This window comes from Larus michahellis, chromosome 6 (assembly GCF_964199755.1).
Source record: "Larus michahellis chromosome 6, bLarMic1.1, whole genome shotgun sequence".
In the NCBI taxonomy this organism is placed as follows: Eukaryota; Metazoa; Chordata; class Aves; order Charadriiformes; family Laridae; genus Larus; species Larus michahellis.
The window spans coordinates 8,391,830-8,397,829 of NC_133901.1; positions in this window are offsets into that span (position 1 = coordinate 8,391,830).

A 6,000-nucleotide genomic window follows, 5' to 3' on the forward strand; every position below is an offset into this window, starting at 1 on the left:
GCAAATACAACAGTGAGTAAACAGCAGGATGCCCGGCGAAGCCTACCTATCCATTAATAAAGCGCTGCATTTTAACAACATTTCTGATAAGCTATAACTCCGCAATCAGAGTGCTATGAAATATTAAAGCCTGTTGATAGCTCATTAAAGCTAACGTTTTGGCTGGCCCTCCAGCGCGCGCCACGGGCCCAGCTTCGGTGCTCAGCCTGCAGAGGAGGCTGAGGATCGGCTCTGCACCCCGTCAGATGAGGAAAACCACGGCTGGAGGGAACAGGGTGCCGTGATAACAAGAAGAAAGAAGAATTAAAGTCCTGGCATGCAGCTACGCGCACTCCAGCAGCCCCAACCCCCACAGCCCCGCACCTGGCTTGGGAAAATGTAGAAATACCGGCTTCTGAGGGGGTCAGAGCCAGGGGACTCATCCCTGCTGGCTCGGTGGCTGCGTGGGGACACCTGCACCCTTCCCGGGGCAGCTATGGATATAGACACTGCATCCTCCACAGGTTTGGGTGGATTTGGGGTCATGCATCGGTGGAGCTGGGGCAGCTGCTCGTTGGGCTTTTGGAAATGTATGGAGAGTGTCTTCTACCCACCTGTGGACTCCTATGTGGGCATGGTGGGCAGGCAGGGGTAATTGGCTCCATCAGCATTAATTGGCGTCACCGATGGGAGTGATGAAGACATAGGCAGCTGCAGCTGCTAGCGGGGATGAGGGATAGGGGATTTTTAGAAGTGTGTTTGCCCTTCTGAGGGCCAGTATGGTGTAGGGGCTGTTTGCCAGCTCCCTGGCATGGTACCTGGCAAGAGAGGAGATGAGGGGGCTGCAGCCACCCCGGGACCCCGAGTGGCCCTGTCACTGGGCAGGAAGCTTGACCACAGGGAGCCGGGTCCTGGCTGGGGAGGTGGCAGCACCGGGGCAGGGAAAACTGGGATGCAGCAGACCCTGCTCAGCTGCTGGGGGCAGCAGCCCTTGCCTTCTCCTCCACAGGCAGGACCTCGAAACGGGGCGACAAACACCCACCAGCAGGCGATGGTCCAGCTGGGCAGCGTGAGGAGTTCCCTGGCTCACTGGAGGCGAGGATGGAGGCGGCAGAGGCTCCAGTGAGAGGTACTGAGTGTACGTGGGGGGCAGATGTGATGATTCGCTACATGTGAGGGAAGAGATGCTGTGGTCTGGGCAGTGCTGGTGATGTGGGGACGTGCTGGGGTCCCCCAGGTGCAGCCTGCAGGACAGGGGCAGCTCTCTGCCTGCTGCCTGGAGATGCACATTTTGGAGCCAATGCTCAGGCTTGACACATCAAAGCAGCCAGGAGTGGCTCACCATTCGCCTTGTAATTCTCTTAAACGAGCCTACAACCAGTTAATTCCATCTATATTGAAGCTCAAATTCAACTGTTGGACCTTCATAGTGATCCATAGCACCGAAAGCTTCCAGCAAATCAACACAAACAGGTATCAAAGGGTGGCAAGTGCCCCTGTGTGCCGGAGCAGTCCCAGCGTGCTCCAAAAGGTTTTTTCTGCTTGGATCAAAGCATAGTCGCCTTTTGTCCCAGGCAACTGACTCTTTGAACACTGGGCTCGGGCATCATCCTGGGAGTGTTTTTGAGAGGGATGGGAGTGCCATAGTAAAGTGAAATGTTGTTTCTGTTAGCAGCAGCGTCACTCGTAGGCAGCTCGTGATGCTTTCCATATTGCCAGTGACGAAAGAGAAATAAAATTGTGGGTGAGATGGCCCAGATGGCTGTCAGAATTAGCCTTGAAAATGGTGAGGATGCTGTAACATACATTCTTTTAATTGCACACCCACAAATGCCTCTATCACTTAACCGTTTGAGACCGTGGGCTCTTTAGATCTCAAAAAAACCCAAGTAAGACCCTGGTTACCGCGCTTGGGAGTGAGCCCTGCAAACCAGGTGCAGGCACCGTGGCGCGGCACCTCCATGCTCCTCATCCCCGCACCACGGTCCTCCCATCACTGTCCCCCTGCCATTGCCAGGACGTGGCTGCGAGCACTCGCCCGCAGCTGGAAGGGTCACAGCCAGGGGAAAAACCCCCATGGGCAATGGGGGAAGAAGAGAAACAGTTTTCTGGGAAACTACCTGAAGGCAGGGAGGCAAAAAAACAGGGCACGTTGTCGCGGGTATTAGTTTCTTAGCAAAAAAGATGGCGTAAGTTTGGTTGTGAGAACTCCTGCATGAATTTTCTTTTATTAACATATATATATATAAAAAATCTTTATTTATTTATATTTCTAAATGCTAAAGCAGAATATGAGTAAAGGAGAAGTGTTTCTCCCTACGCAGCCAGCCCAAACATGGGTGAAGATGGGAAGATCTTGCCCATCTGAATGGCTCTCCCTTTTCACGTTTCCTTCTCCTCCTCCTCTGGATGCTGCTCAGGACCTTCATGCAGCCTGGGGCGGTCCGGGCCAATGGCCAGTGCTGTCCCCAGGCCTGTGGGGAGCTTTCTTCCGCCCCCACCACCCTCCCCGCCCCCTCCCAAGCACAACAGAGCACTGGGGCAGCACCGAGGAGTCGCTGAGCATGAATAAATCATCGTTAATGGCCGCATCGTGCCTCCCCCATCCTGAAATCTCCACTTTTTACAAGCTGTGAGAAACCCACTTTGCAGCTGCCCGGAGTCTTGGGCCAACTCCGGGGCCGCCGGGCAGTTTCTGGGAAGGAGCTTTAGAAGTTGTTTTTCTCCAGTTTTGCAGGGGATGCTCAATTATCGATCCTGCAAATGACCCCTGCAGAAATACATCGATCCCTTTGGAGCAGCGGATCATTAAATACTTGACTTCTAGATTTTTTTTTCAAATGGTGCCAAAGAGCTGACCTGGCAAAATAATTATTTTATAGGGCACGTAATTGTCCCTGCAACCATTAGCATTTGTGTAACTCTGAACTCGCCTTCACGGGAGTCTGCTACCTTAAACGCTCTTTGTACAACGATGCTTCACATCTGCATTTCCTTTTCTCTTATATGTTTTCCCCCAAACTTGCGAAAACTAATTGGAAAAAACATAAGGAAGCTGAGGTCTCTCTTTTTGGGCAAGACTCGGAGAGCCTCGCACGTGGTAAGCAGTATTTGGTAGCAGGAATAATGCCGCGGATTGATGGAGGGGAGCACAGCTTTGGATGACGATCTGGATTGTAGATAGGAACAAGTGCAGCCCTCACAGCTTCGATGATTTTATAATATCTAGATGACCCAAACCTTGCGACAGCTGAGGCTTTTATAGGAATTATGGAGCAAATTGCTGCTGCGTTGGAGGATACGCAGCCACGTCACGTTGCATTTTGGTCTCAGTTACAGCCCTTCTGTGAATATTCCTCTCCCTGGTCCCTAAATCAGTAAATGTGGTGTCGTGAGGGTGGTGTTTCGGGGGGCTGGGTGGGTGAGGCTGTACTGGGGGGGGTGGTTTTGCTCTTGTTCCGAATGGGGTGAAAGCTCCTCTTGGATCAGCAGTTGGCAGCGGCAGAGACCGAGGGCTTCCCCAGCGCTGGCACTGGCAGCCGTCACGCCGGCCACCTTCACAAGGGTGTGTCCAAATAAAGAATATTTCTGTAAAAATTGCTAAAGAAGCTCTTCGGAAAGCCTATCTAATCAGCACTACTCAGGGGGAGCTCGCCGTTGCTCGAATTAAACGCACAAAGCTGGGATCTGTTGCTTCACATTTTTCGGGCACATCTGTAGCTGCAATAAGGCTTAAGGAAACAAGAAGATGACTCTGCATATGTTAAAAAAAAAAAAAAAAAAAAAAAGGCCATTACCTCACAGCTCAGAAATCTCTACTGCCAGCAAATATTTGCTGTTAGACTATTAAAAATCAGAGAAAGTGAGAGAGAGAGAGAGAGAGGCCGAAACACTCCTGCATGACTCCGATTCCATCCCGGCTAGGTCAATTCTTCTGTTAACAAATTTGGATGCTCTCCAGAAATGAAAGGTATTTTCTTCAAATAAATAAAAGTGGAAATATCGCAGGGCAATGATGCCGATATCAAGTGTGTTGTCAGGCTTCCCAGACTCCGTGTCACAGTTAACGTATTCTATTTTATTCCTTCTACTAAAAATAAGCACTAGAAAGACTGGACAGTATTAGTTCTCCCCTTGCAATAATTCCTTGCAATTAGGACCTGAAACCTTTGACTCTGTGGAGAGGCTCCCAGTCATGCAGCGAGCTTTGGCTGAGACTTTTAGTGTTACAAATAACGAACATCTCTTCATATAAGGCTCATATAATAAGGATGATTTGCTCGAATGGCTGTTTTTCTTCTGAATCAAACTGTATTAATTTATAAAACTGATATGGGCTAGATGAGGTGACGGTGAGGTGGATCGAGAGCTGGCTGTGCGACAGAACTCAGAGGGTTGTGATCAGCGGCACAGAGTCCAGTTGGAGGCCTGTAACCAGTGGTGTCTCCCAGGGGTCAATACTCCGTCCAATTTTGTTCAGTATATTCATTAATGACTTGGATGATGGGACAGAGAGGATACCAAACTGGGAGGGGTGGCTGACACTCCAGAGGGCCGTGCTGCCATCTAGCGTGACCTGGACAGGCTGGAGAGCTGGGCAGAGAAGAACCTAATGAGGTTCAACAAAAGCAAGTGCAAGGTCCTGCACCCGGGGAGGAAGAATGCTAAGCACCAGTATAGGTTAGGGGTGGACCTGCTGGGAAGTAGTTCTGAGGAGAAGGATCTGGGGGTCCTGGTAGACAGTAAATTATCCATGAGCCAGCAGTGTGCCCTTGTTGCCAAAAAGGCCAATGGCATCCTGGGCTGCATAGGGAAGAGTGTGGCCAGTAGGTCGAAGGAGGTCATTCTCCCCCTCTACTCTGCACTGGTGAGGCCACAACTGGAATACTGCATCCAGTTTTGGGCTCCCCAGTTCAAGAGGGACAGGGAACTACTGGAGCGGGTCCAACGTAGGGCAACTAAGATGACTGAGGGATTGGAGCATCTCCCTTATGAGGAAAGGCTGAGAGAGCTGGAACTCTTTAGCCTGGAGAAGAGAAGGTTGAGGGGAGACCTTATTATGGCATACAGGTATCTAAAGGATGGGTTGAAGGAGGATGGTGCCAGGCTCTTTTCAATGGTTCCCAGTGACAGGACGAGGGGCAACGGGCACAAGTTAGAACATAGGAAGTTCCGTTCAAATACACGGAAAAACTTCTTTACGGTGAGGGTGACAGAGCACTGGAACAGGCTGCCCAGGGAGGGTGTGGAGTCCCCTTCTCTGGAGATTTTCAAGACTCACCTGGATGCAGCCCTGAGTGATGTGCTCTGGGCAGTCCTGCTTTAGCAGGGGAGTTGGACTAGATGATCTCTAGAGGTCCCTTCCAACTCTGAAGTTTCTGTGATTCCAGGATTATAACCTCGATCCAACACCATCCTTAAGCACACATTTAATTTGATGGCAGCGAGACCCCTAGGAGACCGGCCGGCGGCTGGATGCCCGGCGGGCTGCGGCTGGATGTATGAGCAGCTGAACGCATAAATACTGAAACGTATTAAAATGCAGTGACAACCGAAAGGCAATAAAGGACAATTTGTCGCAGTTGGAAGGATTGCTCCAGTGGTCTGGAATAACCAAAAAACTGGTTTTTAATTTTCTTTTTTTTTTTTTTTTTTTCCACAGGGGGAACGTTTTTCCAAGCTGCGGTCCTCGTTAGTCATGCCGTTTCTCAAGAGGCTGCCATGATCCAGTCATGAATTTCTGAGATGATTTCATCTCACTGTTATTTACAATTTAGCCCAAAAGCTCGGCCTCTTCCTATTATTTGTGGTTAAATATAGCAATGGATTCTTTCCCATTCCTTTTTCTCTCGGAGCGCTTTTTCTGCCACCCACACGAATCGCATGAGTCAGAAGGCACATGAAGGAGCGGTTCCCAGCTGGCCGGGCCCTCGCCGGCTGCTTTCGCGCAGCCCGAGCTCACCCTGAGCATCAGGAGGTGAAATAACGTCTGGCTGCTCCCAACCGGGGCGCAGCCGGGGC